This window comes from Scyliorhinus torazame, chromosome 13 (genome assembly GCF_047496885.1).
Source record: "Scyliorhinus torazame isolate Kashiwa2021f chromosome 13, sScyTor2.1, whole genome shotgun sequence".
NCBI lineage: Eukaryota > Metazoa > Chordata > Chondrichthyes > Carcharhiniformes > Scyliorhinidae > Scyliorhinus > Scyliorhinus torazame.
The window spans coordinates 84,093,835-84,109,999 of NC_092719.1; positions in this window are offsets into that span (position 1 = coordinate 84,093,835).

Here is a 16,165-nt window from a genome sequence, read left to right on the forward strand (position 1 = left end):
CGGCCAGGAGGCAAGAGAAGGTAGTGACAGCAGCGTCAGCAGAGGCTTGAGGTGGTAGCCCATGTACAGGTCCCCGCCCCACACTCCGAGGACCCGGCCATCCATCAGGCCAGGGAGAGATCCAGAAGGGGAGGCTGGCCACGGCCCAAGGTGTACAAGTGTCGCTGGTCTTTCAAACAGATGACGGACAGTGTGTGCCGCAGGAGGCTCCACCTCAACAAGAGGAGAGTGCGGCACCTGTGTCATGTCCTTATGGACTTGGTACCACATGGAGGAGGAGGATACTCATGTGGATGAGGTCCTCATCTTCACCCGCTTCTCATAGGATGTGGCTTCGTCCGTCATCTTAGAACATAGAACATAGAACAATACAGCGCAGTACAGGCCCTTCGGCCCACGATGTTGCACCAAAACAAAAGCCATCTAACCTACACTATGCCATTATCATCCATATGTTTATCCAATAAACTTTTAAATGCCCTCAATGTTGGCGAGTTCACTACTGTAGCAGGTAGGGCATTCCACGGCCTCACTACTCTTTGCGTAAAGAAAAGTGTCCTCCCCACTCCCCTCCACCCACACCCACACCACATGTCCCACCACACCACCACACCCATTTCCCCAACCCTGACCCGGCCAATATCACTCCCACCTCACCCATTCCACACCCCCCACCCAATCCCCCCCTCCCAACACCCTGTTCTACCCTCCCAGGGTCTGTGTCATATCACTCCAGGGTAATGGGCCAGTGCCGGCACTGACAGCTACTCACTGTCGAAGGCAGAGTCGTGATGATAACCCGCTTTGAACTGAGCACTGCTGTTCCTCAATCTATGATGTTGGCGTTGGACTGGGGTGAGCACAGTAAGAAGTCTTACAACACCAGGTTAAAGTCCAACAGGTTTGTTTCGATGTCACTGCTCCTTCCTCAGGTGAATGAAGAGGTGTGCTCCAGAATGCTCCTCAATCTATGCCATGGTGTGACACCTGCCTGTCTGCTGAGTGCATGCTTATACCCATCTCCTGCACATGGTACGCCTTGCGGGGGTCAAATCCAGGACCACCTTGCCCCGAGAGGGCTGGGGCAGGAGATTGGAGGTCGGCCCGCATTGGGAATAATGTGCGAGTCCCACCACACCACCACACCGGTTTCCCCATCCCTGACCCGGCCTATATCACTCCCACCTCACATGTCATAACGTCTTTTAATCTTGTACATTTATGACCCCAACTGCCCCTATCCCCCGATGGTGCTGTCCCCCTTCCTCCCCTCCACCGTCCCAACCCTTACCCTCCCGCCCACCTCCCCTTCGTCCCCAGTGCCCTCTCAGTGATCGTCAACCTGCTTAGCCTTCCATACTCTGCCATTGCGTCATGGTGTGTCTCCAGGATTCACATCAGAGTTGGAGGCAGCCTGCTGCTTTCCGTATCGCGTGGCCTTTGGTGCCTCTGGCGGGCATCCCCTGGGAGCCCTGGGGCTGGAGAGCCCCGGCTCACTTGCTGGTGGTGCATGCGGGCCATGCCACCCTGTCTCGGAGGCTGACTCCGAGACACCCTGTTGCCAGGGGGCAGGGGGGGGAAGACACTTGGGGGAGCTGGTGGCCACCATCGCCACCCCATAGGGAGGCTCCGTGTTGACACCCAGTGCCCCCTCCTCCCGACCGGGGCCCGTAGGCCCTGGGGGTCACCTCGGGACTGATGGGCAAGTGTATTGAGCTCTGGATACCCCTGCATCATCTGGCTCTGCCAGCCCTGGTGGCTTCCCAATGTCTGTACCATGGTGCCAGTGACTGGAACATGCTCTGGAGTGCCTCAACAATGCCCAATTGAGACTGGGACATGCTCCGCTGTGCCTCGGAAAGAACATAAGAACATAAGAACTAGGAGCAGGAGTGGGCCATCTGGCCCTTCGAGCCTGCTCCGCCATTCAATGAGATCATGGCTAATCTTTTGTGGACACAGCTCCACTTTCCATCCCGAACACCATAAACCTTTATTCCTTTATTCTTCAAAAAACTATCTATCTTTACCTTGACAAAATTCCATTTGACTTCTTAATCACCTGTTGCACCTGTAAACCAATTTTTTGCGACTCATGCACTAGCACACCCAAGTCTCTGCACAGCAGCATGTTTTAATATTTTATCATTTAAATAATAATCCCTTTTGCTGTTATTCCTACCAAACTTGATAACCTCACATTTGTCAACATTGTATTCCATCTGGCAGACCCTAGCCCATTCACTTAAACTATCCAAATCCCTCTGCAGACTTCCAGTATCCTCTGCACTTTTTGCTTTACCACTCATCTTAGTGTCGTCTGCAAACATGGACACATTGCACTTGGTCCCCAACTCCAAATCATCTATGTAAATTGTGAACAATTGTGGGCCCAACACTCTCTGGGGAGGCTGGTAGATACCGAGATGCCGGTGGATACCGGCCTTAGTAGGTTTAAGGCCTACTTAAGCGAGCATGGCTTGGTCATGCCCATTGGGGCTGGATCCTGATCTCAGCGCCTTGTGAGATCTGGGTAGATCTCGTGAGGGGTACTGACTGCCAGGAGGCCTGCGGGAAGCTTCTCCCGGCATCTGCCGGCCGTTCGAGCGTGACACAGCCAGTAGAGCTCACCCTCAGAAAATGGCAGTGCATATAGGTTGCTGTTAGATTGCGACACTGTGCAAATGTCAATGTCTTCCTTTAGTGGTACATTTGTTAATAGGCTTGCAATGTCGAATGAGCACATAGCAAAGGTGTTGCTATTATTATATAGGCTCTCCTGTTTGTTCACTGTGTATCGCACAAACTAGGCACATAAATAGGCCAAAGGCCTTTGGACCTGGAAACTGCCCGGCCTCCCTCAAATTACATGGGCAGCACGGTAGCATAAGTGATAGCACTGTGGCTTCACAGAGCCAGGGTGCCAGGTTCGATTCCCTGCTGCGTCACTGTCTGTGCGGAGTCTGCACGGTTTCCTCCGGGTGCTCTGGTTTTCTCCCACAATCCAAAGACATGCAAGTTAGGTGGATTGGCCATGATAAATTGCCCTTAGTTACCAAAAAAGATTAGGAGGGGTTATTGGGTTATGGGGATAGGGTGGAAGTGAGGGCTTAAATGGGTCGGTGCAGACTTGATGGGCCGAATGGCCTCCTTCTGCACTGTATGTTTTATGCTCTATGCTCTACCCTGGAAAGACAAAGTACCTCAAAAATTTAAACAAGAGGTTAAGCAAGCTGTTTCACACTGTTACTGTGCAGTGGTTCCGTGAACAGTATTTTCCACTAACAGGATGCTGCCATAAGGCAAAATGATGTCTGTCTACCACAAATTCAGCAACACCGTGTATTAGTTTCAATGCCAGTGTGATGCCAGGCAAATAGGCCGTACATCCCAGTGATTGGCTGATAAAATCAAACAACATGTTCCTTCAGCTATAGGCAGAGTACAGACTGTACTCAACTTACAAAACCCAAAACAATGCATTTACTATCAGATTACATGATTGGGCAGCACTTGCTGACCAAACTTGAATGTGCTAATAGCTACACTAACAACCAGTTTAAGATAACCAGCCAGGTTCGTAACTTGGCTCATTTATAGTTGATAGAAGTTACATACATTCACACACAAGAACACATTCTCTGCAAACAAAATGAATATCTTGTAGCCTTGCACCTTTTTTGAACTACCCGGAAACTTGGGGAGCCGAATGTTCCCCATTGCTTTCTCCATGGCAACGCCCCAGCCAATCAGAATCAGCTTGCATGGTAGCATTGTGGATAGCACAATTGCCTCACAGCTCCAGGGTCCCAGGTTCGATTCCAGCTTGGGTCACTGTCTGTGCGGAGTCTGCATATCCTCCCCGTGTGTGCGTGGGTTTCCTCCGGGTGCTCCGGTTTCCTCCCACAGTCCAAATATGTGCAGGTTAGGCGGATTGACCATGATAAATTGCCCTTAGTGTCCAAAATTGCCCTTAGTGTTGGGTGGGGTTGCTGGGTTGTGGGGATAGGGTGGAGGTGTTGACCTTGGGTAGAGTGCTCTTTCCAAGAGATGGTGCAGACTCGATGGGCCAAATGGCCTCCTTCTGCACTGTAAATTCTATGATTCTATGAACCTATCTTTTCTCCTGTAAAATAAATTGTTCTGATCGTTTGATATTTGAAAAAGATAATAGGAAGGAGAGAGATTAAAGGTGGAGATATAAAAAATTATGGAACAGATGGAAAAGAAAATGGGATGTTCTATGTTTAGAGTACAGCATCAGAAAATTTAGAGTGTGGCGTAGCCACTTGGGACTCATATACTGCTAAAAACATACCCTCCTTGAGATGGTTCAACACTGGGCAGCTGGTTTAGTTACACAGAATTACTCACGAGATTCCAGAGTCTCCCAGTTGGCCACAACACTAGACTTACACAGTCTACAGAACCAATGAAAAGCCTCCAGGTTGGCATGCTTTATAAAATTTAGAATTTTGACCAATTAAACATTTCTAAGCAGCATATTGAGCCTGAAAATGACCAAACTTGAAGAGTACAGCTCCAACTGTATACACCCCAACGTGCTTCCTTTGCTAACTCCTTTCCCCTCCAGAACAATTAAGGACCGGAACAACCTTCAGTAAACCTTAATCTCCATACCTTCTAATGATTCATTTAAGGAAAATTTAGTGAATTTTTAAAATTAATGTGACCATTGACTGAATTCTTTGTGCACCTCCTGTAAACATTCCCTGGTGGAAGGCTAAGGAGGGAAACTTTGGGCTGGATTATCCGGTCCCCCAGCCACATATTTCTCGGAGGCGCTCCATTCGTTGGCGGCCGGATTCTATCTTCCTATCGCGTGTCAATGAGATTTCCCATTGAAACCACCCCACGTCGCTGGGAAACCCACTGGAGGGGGTGTGCTGCTGGCGGGAAAAGGGAATGTCAACAGTCGGAGAATTCCGGCCCTTATCCAGAACAACTTAATTCGGAGGTCAAGAATGAGGAAAAGACGTGTGATAGTTAATGGAGACACAAGCAGGTTCAGAGTGAAAGGCAGAGGTGTTAGAGGAAGCACTGCTTTAGAGCTGAGAATTCACATTTGCACCGAGGTTGTGTTGTGCAATGAGCCTGCGATAAATGATGGGCTTGTGGAGCAGAAGTTCCTAATGCAGCCAGCCCTTTAGCTTGTTGTACATTAAACCAAATGGAGTTCCTCTTCTACAATGTCTGATCCCTCCTGGCATATGTGTTAACCCACTAGCCCGATGCTCCCTATAACAATTGTGCCTGGAGAAAGTCTGCACACCCTGCCCTGGAGAACAGGCCTGCGCAATATTCAAATAGACTTACGATCTCTCAGGGGGTTTCAGAACAACTTCCTTACTGTGTTTAACACAGTCGTCAGAGCTTTCACATTTTCTCTGTCAAAATAAACATCATGACCGATTATGAAGAGGTTTCTGAGCCTGCGGATTGCAGAAGTCTAGTTCTATTTTAGTTATCATTGTTCACATTATGATATTATTGCTCTCACAAAGATATGGTTGCAGAAGGGGCAGGGCTGGCAGCTCAATATTCCAGGGTATAGAATCTTTGGGGGTGGGGGCATGTGTAAAAGAGGAGGTGGTATTGCAATATTGATCAAGGAGTCATTTACTGCAATGAGGAGGGATGATATCTCAGCAGGCTCCTTAACTGAGGCCATATATAGTCGGAACTTAAAAACAAAAAATGGGTAATCACGTTGCTATTATAAACCCCAGAACAGTCAGGGAGAGATAGAAGAGCAGATATGTAGGCAAATTTCAGAGAAGTGTAAAAATAATAGGGTGATAATTGTAGGGGATTTCAACTTTCCCCAATATTAATTGGGATAGTCATAGTGTGAAAGGCTTCCAGGGGCGAAATTCTTAAAGTGCATCCAAGAGAGCTTTTATGAGCCTGTACATAGGAGCCAATGCAAGATAGGGGGCAATAAAGCAAAGAACAAAGAAAAGTACAGCACAGGAAGAGACCCTTCAGTCCCCCACAAACCTGCGCCAACCATGCTGCCCGTCTAACCTAAAACCTTCTACACTTCCGGGGTCCGTATCCCTCTATTCCTATCCTATTCATGTATTTGTCAAGGCGCCACTTAAAGGTCACTATCTTACGTGCTTCCACCACCACCTCTGGCAACAATTTCCTGGCACCCACTACTCTCTGTGTAAAAACTTCCCTCGCACATCTCCTCTAAAATTTGCCTCTCGCACCTTAAACCTATGTCCCCTAGTAATTGACTCTTCCACCCAGGGAAAAAGCTTCTGACTATCCATTCTGTCCATGCCGCTCATAATTTTGTAGGCTTCTATCAGGTCATTCCCCCCAACCTCCGCCATTTAAGTGAGAACAATCTGAGTGTGGTAGTCACCACTAGTGGTATATTATATGTATTACGGCACTGCCCCTATATATGAGGTACAACGGTAAATCCCTGCCTCCTGGCTCCGCCCAGCAGGCGACGTATAAAAGTGTGTGCTCTCCTGCGCTGCAGCCATTCTGGTTCCAGCTACAGGAGGCACAACATCTTGCTCAATAAAGCCTCGATTGTTCCACCATTCTCGTCTTGTGGTAATTGATGGTGCATCAATTTATTGAACAAGATTTTTTAAACGATGGATTTCCGCATCAAGTCTGATTGCCTGCAGCTGAGCCCTCAAGCAGCCAATGCCACGTCCACCTTCGACCACTGGCTAGCCTGCTTCAAAGGCTACCTCAGAGCAGCCGCTGAAGAACCCTTGGACGTGCAGAAGCTCCAAGTCCTCTATTCACAGGTGAACCCTGACATTTTTCCCCTCATCCCCACCTACTCCGAAGCGATGGAACTCCTGAAGGGACATTACGTTCGACCGGTGAACCAAGTGTACGCCAGGCACCTCCTGGCCACGAGACAGCAACTCCCCGGGGAGACTCTGGACGATTTCTTGCGTGCCCTGCAGATCCTAGGTAGGAACTGTGACTGCCAGGCAGTTTCGGCAGTCCAGCACACCAAACTGTTAATTAGAGACGCTTACGACACAGGCATGAAGTCTGCGTCCGTCCGTCAGCGGCTACTGGAAGGGGGTACGCTCGATCTTGCGGGAACTAGGCAGCTCGCTAATTCATTAGAAGTGGCCTTCCGTAATGTTCAGTCCTACGCCCCTGACCGCGCGGCACCCTCGTGGGCATCGTCGGCCCCACCAGCTGCTGACTCCAGCTCACCGCAAGCCTGCGCCACGCGGCAGCCAGCCAACTCTGGGGGGCCCAAGTGTTATTTCTGCGGACAAAACAAACACCCCAGGCAGCGCTGCCCGGCGTGGAGCGCGACCTGCAATGGGTGTGGGAAGAAAGGAGACTTTGTTTCTGTTTGCCAGGCCCGGTCGGTTGCCGCTGTTTCCAGGCCCGGCGTTCCTACACCCCCCACGTGCGACCCAGGGGCGCCCACATTGCCCCCTCCGCAAGCCACGTGCGGCCCATGGGCGCCGCCATCTTCCTCACCGCAAGCCACATGCAGCCCGTGGGTGCCGCCACCTTTGATGCCGCCAGCCATGTGCGCCCTGTGGGCGCCGCCATCTTCGGCGCCATTTTGGACTGCGCCTCAGGACCTCTGCTCCTCTGACCGTTCGTCGCCTACCGCTACCTCCACCACCACTGACCAGCCCGGGACCTCCCAACATCTTCCGTAGCTCGCCTCTATCACCCTGAATCAGTCCCGGCCCCACAACCTCGCGACTGCGATGACGACAGTGAAGATTGATGGGCATGAGACGACCTGCCTCTTTGACTCCGGGAGCACAGAGAGCTTCATCCACCCCACTATGGTAAGGCGCTGCTCCCTCCCGGTAAACCCCGTCACCCAGAAAATCTCCCTGGCCTCCGGATCCCATTCCGCTGAAATCCAGGGGTACTGTATCGCGACCCTCACCGTCCAAGGGGTAGAGTTCAGCAACTTCTGGCTCTACGTCCTCCCCCAGCTCCGCGCTGCCCTGTTACTCGGCCTGGATTTTCAATGCCATCTCCAAAGCCTGACTTTAAAATTCGGCGGACCCATACCCCCCCCTCACCGTCTGCGGCCTCACCCACCTTGTTTGCGAACCTCACCCCGGACTGCAAACGCGTCGCCACTAGGAGCAGACGGTACAGTGCCCAGGACAGGACCTTCTTCAGGTCGGAGGTCCAACGGCTTCTGCGGGAGGGGGTCATTGAGGCCAGCAACAACCCCTGGAGAGCTCAAGTGGTGATAGTGAAGACTGGGGAGAAACACAGGATGGTCATTGACTACAGTCAGACCATCAGTCAGTACATGCAGCTCAATGCGTACCCCCTCCCACGCATATCTGACATGGTCAATCAGATTGCGCAGTGTACTTGAAGTCTGCCTACCACCAGCTCCCCATCCTCCCGGAGGACAGCCAATACACTGCGTTCAAAGCAGATGGCCGCCTCTATCACTTCCTTAGGGTTCCTTTCGGCGTCTCTAATGGGGTCTCGGTCTTCCAGCGAGAGATGGACCGAATGGTTGACCGGTACGGACTGCGGGCCACCTTCCCGTGCCTAGATAACATCACCATCTGCGGCCACGATCAGCAGGATCACAACGCAAACCTCCAAAATTTCCTCCAGACCGCCAAACTCCTTAATCTCACATACAATAAGGAGAAATACGTGTTCCGCACCAACCGCTTTGCCATCCTTGGCTATGTAGTGGAAAATGGAGTCTTAGGGCCTGACCCCGACCACATGCGCCCCCTCCTGGAACTCCCTCTCCCCCTCTGCCCCAAGGCCCTGAAACGATGCCTGTTTTTCTTTTCCTATTACGCCCAGTGGGTCCCTAATTATGCGGACAGCCTCCCGTACCAGCCTCCCCGAACAGGCGCCGGAATGTGGCGACTAGGGGCTTTTCACCGCATCAAGGCAGACATCGCCAAGGTCACGATGCACGCGGTCGACAAATCCCTCCCCGTTCAGGTGGAGAGCGATTCATCGGACGTGGCTCTGGCCGCCACCTTCAACCAGGCGGGCAGACCCGTGGCCTTCTTTTCCCGCACCCTCCATGCCTCTGAAATTCGGCACTCCTCTGTCGAAAAGGAGGCCCAGGCTATCGTTGGGTCTGTGCGACATTGGAGGCATTACCTGGCCGGCAGGAGATTTACTCTCCTCACGGACCAACAGTCGGTTGCCTTTTTGTTTAATAATACACAGCGGGGCAAGATCCAAAATGACAAGATCTTGAGGTGGAGGATTGAGCTCTCCACCTAAAATTATGAGATCTTGTATCGACCGGGGAAGCTGAACAAGCCCCCTGATGCCCTATCCCACGGTACATGTGCCAGCGCACAAGTGGACCAATTCCGGGCTCTCCACTATGACTTCTGCCACCCGGAGGTCACCCGGTTCTTCCATTTTATCAAGGCCCGCAACCTGCCCTACTCCATTGAGGAGGTCAGGACCTTCACCAGAGACTGCCAGGTCTGCGCAGAGTGCAAGCCGCACTTCTACTGGCCAGACTTGCGTGGATTTCAAAGGGCCCCTCCCCTCCACCGACCGCAACACATATTTCCTGAATGTGATTGATGAGTACTCCCGGTTCCCCTTCGCCATCCCATGCCCCGATATGACTTCTGCCACAGTAATCAAAGCCCTGCACAGCATCTTCACTCTGTTCGGTTTCCCCACCTATATCCACAGTGATCGGGGATCCTCTTTCATGAGTGATGAGCTGCGTCAGTTCCTGCTCACCAAGGGCATCGCCTCGAGCAGGACGACCAGCTACAACCCCCGGGGAAACAGGCAGGTGGAGAGGGAGAACAGAACGGACTGGAAGGCCCTGCGGTCTAAAAATTTCCGTCTTCTGCTGGCAGGAGGTCCTCCCCGACGCGCTCCACTCCATCCGTTCGCTCCTCTGCACCGCGACTAATGAGACCCCTCACAAACATGTCTTTGCCTTCCCCAGGAAGTCCACCTCCGGGGTCTCGCTCCCAACATGGCTGACAGTTCCTGGACCCGTCCTCCTCCGGAAGCATGTGCGGACCCATATGTCGGACCCCTTGGTCGAAAAAGTCCACCTCTTACATGCAAACCTGCAGTGCGCCTACGTGGCACACCCTGACGGGTGCCAAGACACAATCTCCCTCCGGGACCTGGCACCTGCTGGATCCCCACCCATGACCCCCGACTTGACACCAACCACCCCCCCCTCCCGGTTGTCTCATTCACCCCTGCGCCACTCACCCTCCCTCCAGCGAACCTCACCGCAGGCCCCACCCCAGCAGGATCCGTCCTCCCTCTGGTTCCACTCAGGGGTGACGAAGACGAGGACAACACGCTCCCGGAGTCGCAGGTGACCAAGTCGGCGCCCACATCACCACCAGGACTGAGGCGATCGCAGAGGAGGGTCAAGGCCCCCGACAGACTTAACTTGTAATGTTTCCACCACCCTCGCCGGACTCTTTTGTTTTAACAGGGAGTGCATGTGGTAGTCACCACTAGTGGTATATTATATGTATTACGGCACTGCCAGTATATTAGAGGTACAATGGTAAATCCCCGCCTGCTGGCTCCACCCCAGCAGGCGGCGTATAAAAGTGTCTGCTCTCCTGCGCTGCAGCCATTCTGGTTCCAGCTGCAGGACGCACAACATCTTGCTCAATAAAGCCTCAATTGTTCCACCATTCTCGTCTTGTGGGAATTGACGGTGCATCACTGAGTTTATCCAACCTGTCCTCATAGCTAATGCCTTCCATACCAGGCAACATCCTGGTAAACCTCTCCTGTACCATCGCTAAAGCCTCCATATCTTTCTGGTAGTGTGGAGACCAGAATTGAACACTATATTCCAAGTGTGACCTAACTAAGGTTCTATATAGCTGCAACATGACTTGCCAATTTTTAAACTCAATGCCCCAGCTGATGAAGGCAAGCATGCCGTATGCTTTCTTGACTACCTGCTCCATCTGCGTTGCCACTTTCAGTGACCTGTGCCTATCAATACACTTAAGGGTTCTGCCATTTACTGTATATTCCCTACCTCTATTAGATGTTCCAAAATGCATGACCTTACATCTGTCCGGATTAAACGCCGGGCAGGATTCTCTGTTTCCGAAAGTGTTGAGGCCAACGGAGAATCTATGGACTTCCACGACAGAAAAATCAGCGCGGCACCTGCACCGATTCCGCTACTATTAAGGGGCTAGCATCGGGCCGTGGAGCACAATTGGATCTAATGAAAAACAGTGCGGGATTCGCGGATCCGTGATTGACATTCAGGAGGCTGACAAGCTGCAGCGGCATATAAACAATTCTCCCCTCCCCACACACATCATCCCAGTTAACAAAATGGCTCTAAGGAGAGTGGCACCAACGTTCGTGGACGCAGAACTCGAGACCTTCTTGGACGCCATGGAGGAGCGGTGGTTGACCCTGTATCCCAGCCCGGGAAGGAGGCTGCCAGCCGCCGGCATTCGTTGTGCCTGGGCACAGGTGGCAGAGGTGGCCAGCGCTGTGGGCAAAGTCGCCCGGACCGGCCAGCAGTGCCTGAAAAAACTCCACAACCTCCTCAGGGCTGCCAGGGTGAGTAGGTAGCACTGTGCTCCTGGCACTAACCTCCCCGCCCCCTTGGTGGAGGGCCGAACCCCACCCTGCCCCACATGTCAGAACCCATACCAGCTGACATGTCCGGGTGCCCTGACCACTGAGACCACCAGCTATCCACCCCCTGGGCTGCATTCATTGGATTGGATCAGTAAGTTTGCAGACATCACAGAAACTGGTGCTGTGGCAAATAGTGAAGAGGAAGGCCTTAGATTACAGAATGATATAGATGGGCTGGTCAGATGGGACAAAGCCTTCAGGCCAATCTACTCCAGCTGGCTGCACACCGAGTACCTAATTGGGTGAGCAATGATCAATTGAAGGCTTGGGTAAAAACTGCCCACCAAGCTCCTGAACACCTGAGGGAGTTGACATTGGCCAGTCGCGTTCCCTTTGCCAATGATAACCACACCCTCCTAGTGAGAATGATGTTGCATATTCCCAGGGCAGGGGAGAACAGTACTCATGAACTTCTTCAGGTGAACAGCTTGGGACACTATGGGAATGGTGTGTTAGTTAAACTGAAGGATGCCCCTGAACATGCAATCCAAAGGGCAGATAGGATATACTCTATCAACCTCCAGGTATGCAAAGGGGGTGGGGGAAATAACTGGTTGTGCCCAGAGAAAGCCATTAGTACGGAAGATTACTGCAGGTATGCTACATATGAGAACTGCACGTTAGCGGTCGAAGTAAACAATCAGACTGTGTTTAATAGTGCTCAATACTTGGACAATTACTACATTGTGACATCATACAGCAACTATACCAAGCGTGGCATTGTGTGTGAATTGCCTGGGCATAATGTTGTTCTAACCAATTTATCTGAGTCTATTACCATTGGCCATCATGAACTGACTCCATACAGGGATGTGTCCATCGTGGAAGCAGATGACCTCGAGCTAACTGACGATGACCAACGGATTCACCGATATGTCCAGAAGGGACTTCCATGCATCCCGCACTTGCGGGCCGACTGGGAAGGACTTAAGAAGGACGCGACGCAAATTGACCACCTCTGGAACAAGGAGCGGGAGCTCATCCAGACTCACGCCGAGAAGGCGGCAGAATTGTTTCAGTCACAGAACTTTTTCTCTAAAATATGGAATTGGGGATTGAATACCAATATCCATCCATGGATACGTATTATATTGCACGTTGTTGTAATTTTGCAGCTGTTTATACTGCTTGTCTTTTTAATCACGCTCTGTTGCCTCAGACGCCGCATTACGGAATGGCAGACAGACTGTTATGGCTCTTGCCTGTTGTCCATTCCACACCTAGGCCAGACTCCAACAAATTCTGTATGTCTCTTTAATGGCCTATTCTTGGGCTAGCCAAGGGCCAAAAGGGGGGATTGAAGGGGGGGTTCAGCGATGATACCTCTTATAATTGAATAGTTAACATGGCACTAGAGTAGTTTTACATAAGTTACTTTATTAAGGATTGAGATGAATTATAGAAAGAGTATTGAGTAATCATTATACATGTATTTTTAGGACATTGCAGTAATAAGTAATCAAATGGAATTTAGGATAGCTAACTTGACTAAAAGGACATTACTTCTGACATCCTGGACGGGATTCTCCGACCCCCCCAAAAATCCCGTTGACGTGAATCGCACCGCACGCCTCGGAGAATGTTGAGGACCGGTGCGACGCAATGGGCCCCGGGGCCGCCCCAATTCTCCGGGCCAGATGGGCCGAAGTCCCGCCGGCGTGATCACGGGTCACGCTGGCGTAAATCAAACCACCTATTTAACGGCGCCAACCAGTCGTGCTGGTTGACACCGGCCAGCGCGGAGATAGGGGTCGGCGTGGGGCGGCCGCTGGAGAAGTGACGGCACGGCCGCAGGTGCTGGTAGGGGTCGCAGGAGCCGTTTGAATGTGCGTGCTGGGAGGGGGAGGGGTGGGAAAGGAGCTGGGGGGGAGGAGCTGGGGGGGAGGAGCTTGGGGGAGGAGCATGGGGAGGAATTGGGGGAGAGGAGGGGGAGGAGCGGGGGGGGGGAGGAGCTGGGGGGGAGGAGCTGGGGGGAGGAGCAGGGGGTAGCATGTGTGGGGGGAGGAGCTTGGGGCAGAGGAGCCTGGGGGAGGAGCTGGGGGGGAGGAGCGGGGAGGAGCTGGGGGGGGAGGAGGAGGACCGGGGGGTGTGCAGCGGGGGGAGGAGTGGGGGGGAGTAGCGGGGAGGAGTGGGAGGAGGTGTGGGGGGGAGGAGGTGTGGGGGGGAGGAAGTGTGGGGGGGAGGAGCTTGGGGAGGAGGAGCTGGGGGGGAGGAGCGGGGGGGTGGAGTGGGGGGGACGATGAGTGGGGGAGGAGGAGCGGGGAGGAGCTGGGGAGGGAGGAGCTGGGGGGGAGAAACGGGGGAGGAGCAGGGGAGGAGGTGTGGGGGGAGGAGCTTGGGGAGGAGTAGGGGGGAGGGGAATGAGCAGGGGAGGAGCTGTGGAGGGAGGAGCTGGGAGGGGAGGAGCAGGGGAGGAGCAGGGGGGGAGGAGGTGAGAGGGGAGGAGCTTGGGGGGGAGGAGCTGGGAGAGAGAATCTGGAGGGAGGAGCTGGGGGAGGGGAGTGGGGGGTGGAGCGGGGGGATGAGGAGGAGGGGATGAGGAGGAGCGGGGGGAGGAGTGGGGGGAGGCGTGGGTGGAGGGGGAGGAGCGGGGTGGTGGAGCGGGGGGAGGAGAGGGGGGCAACGAGAGTTGAAAGGGAAGAGAGAGGGGGGGCAGGGGTGAGCGGGGGAGGCAGTGGGGGGGGGGGAGGAGCGGGGGGTGGGCCGGGGAGGGTGTGTGATGGAGAGGGTGGGGCCGGGGAGGCTGCATGCTTGGGGGGGGGGGGCGGGGGGGGGGGTCCGCCTTGCCATGTGCCAGCTGACAACAGTCGCGGCCATGCAGCCCATGGCACCTGGCTGCAGGGGGGGGTGGTGGTATGGGCAGTGTTGACATGTTGACGCCCTGTATGCCATTGCAGACCTCTTCATCCAGTTCCCTGTGCACCGGGCCAGCCAGGGTGCCCGGGCAGCGGGCTTAGCTGCCGTGGCCAGGATGCCTATGGTCCAGGGGGCGATCGATGGGATGCACGTCGCCGTGCGGCCACCTGCGGATAACAGGGCCATGTTGACGAATAGGAACATTCCATGAACATTCAGGTGGTCTGTGACCACCGCATGATGATCCTGCACGTCTGCGCCCGGTACCCGGGCAGTGTACATGACTCATCCGTATTGGCGCAATCTTTCATCCCCACCATGTTCGAGGGACGCCCCTCGCCCCCGCCCCCCCAGCTGAGGGGCTGGTTGCTGGGCGAAGGGTTACCCGTTGCGGTCGTGGCTGAAGACGCCTATACGGAGGCCAAAGACTGACATGGAGAACCGCTACAAGGATGCCCATGCAGCAACCAGGGGTGTGATAGAGAGGTGCTTTGGGCTGCTGAAGATGCGCTTCATGTGCCTGGACCGCTCTGGAGGGGCCCTACAGTAACCATCAGATAGGGTCAGCCGCATCGTTGTGGTCTGCTGCGTCCTGCACAACATAGCCCAGCAGAGGGGCGATGTGCTGCAGGCAGAGGAGGGGGAAGGGGAGGAGCAGCCAGATGAGGCACAGACCTCCCCAGATGAGGAGGATGGGGGCAATGGGCAGGACAGACGGCTGGACATGGACGGGAGGCTGCCCACGGTTACCGGCTGGGCCAGCGGGCATGGGACAGGCTGATAACCGCCTGGTTCACTGACTAGGGGGGCGTGGGAATCGCCGAGTATGGACACAGACTGCACACTATGGCACCAGCCTACCACCCTCACCCAACCCACCCAACACCAACCACCCTCACCCCACCCACCTAACACCAACCACCCTCACCCCACCCACCCAACACCAACCAACCATCCACACCCCATCCGCATGCACACCATCCCTCCATTGCAGATCCACCTGCGGTACAACGGGCCGGGCTCACACAGTCACCGGTGGAAGCGTGTCTATTGGAGGCCATGGAGGATGATGATAACCCGCCCTGCGATGACCTCCGGGCTCTACATCGTTGGACAATGTCTGACCCATGGCCACAGTACCACCCTCCACCTGGACTGTTCCTGCATGCGGCTGTGACACTGCCGCGCACGGTCCCGTCGTCTGCCCGGGGGGATGGCGAGGGTGACCTGGGGGGAGGGGGGGCACACTCACCTGAGGCCGACGTTCTATCACCCCTCACACACACACTGGTGCTCACCTCACACCACACCCCCGCACGCATCGGACAGAGCACAAAGGCAGCTTTTGTAGGCGTGAAAGTGATTTTAATAACAAAGAGTTCATACACGTGCCCTAGCCCCAGAACTAATCTGTGCCCTGCACCGTGCCAACTTACTCAGTGTCTAATTTTTTGGCCTTATGAGCCTATGGCTCTAGGTGGTTCCCCAGACGGTGCAGCAGGTGGACTCCTGTGATTCCTGCTCTGTGACTAGGGACCCCTTTGGCGGCCGTTTCCTGGGGCGGCCCGGCCTAGATGGGCCAGGCTGCGGCTCGGGCGACTGGGATGGTGAGCTGCCAGCCTGTCCTGCCCGTTGCCCACCCGATGCACCTGGG